This window comes from Octodon degus, unplaced genomic scaffold, assembly GCF_000260255.1.
Source record: "Octodon degus isolate 3935 unplaced genomic scaffold, OctDeg1.0 scaffold00060, whole genome shotgun sequence".
Lineage (NCBI taxonomy): Eukaryota > Metazoa > Chordata > Mammalia > Rodentia > Octodontidae > Octodon > Octodon degus.
Genome location: NW_004524636.1, coordinates 510,074 through 511,125, shown reverse-complemented (window position 1 = coordinate 511,125; position 1,052 = coordinate 510,074).

The window sequence follows — 1,052 nt, the reverse complement described above, 5'->3', positions numbered from 1 at the left end:
GGGCATGGAGGTGCATGTCTGTAATACTAGCACTTGGGAGGCTGAGACAAGTGGATCTCTGCAGTTCAAGACCAGCGTGGGGAGCACAAAGTGAGCTTAAGACTAGCTGGAATTGCACAGTGAGAGCCTTCCAAAAAAAAGAAAAAGAAAAAGAAAAAAGCTGTATCAGAGCAATCATAAGAATAAAGTTGCTATGTGTGAATTCGTGTGTGAATATAAGTTTTTACTTCTCAAGGATAAATACCAAAAAAAAAGGCCCATTGCTGGGTTGTATGTAAGCACATGTTTACTTTTGTAAGAAACTGCCAAACCCTTTTGGGGACAGCTGTACCATTTTGCGTTCCAATCAGCTATGTGTGAGTGATCCATTCTCACTGTTTTCATTATTCTCTGTGTTCTTGCCAGGATTCTCTGTTATCATTGTTTTTTTTTTTTTTATTTCAGCGATTCTGACAGCTACAATAGATGTCTCACTGTGGCTTTATACAGTTTTCTAATGGCTAAGAATGTTGAAAATATTTGCTCAGTTGCCAACTATACATCTTTTTCAGTGCAAATCTCTTCATGTCTTTTGTCCATTTTCTAATTAAACTTTTTTACCTAAGCTTTGAGAATTCTCTGTATCATGTAGATACCAGTGCATAGTCATTGTTAGATATGCGGTTTGTAAACATTTTGTGTCACTGCTTTTGTTCTTTTGACTGGGTTTGTTAGAACAAAAGGTTTTCAATTTTTTGTTTGTTTGTTTTTGTTTTGTCTTTTTGAGATAAGGTCTTGCTATGCAACTCAGGCTGGCCTTGAGCTTACTTTGTAGCCCAGGCAGATGTCCAACTCACAAGGATTCTCCTGTCTCAGCCTCCCGAGTGCTGAGTCACCATGCCCAGCAAGGTTTTGAGTTTGTTTTGTTTTGTTGGTGGTACTAAGGATCAAAATTAGGACCTTGATGCTTGCCAGGCCAGCACTTATTCCGCTGAACTATCTCCCCAGCCCCAAGGTTTACAGTTTGAATGATCCACTTTAGCCACTTATTTTACTTTTATGGATCACAGATT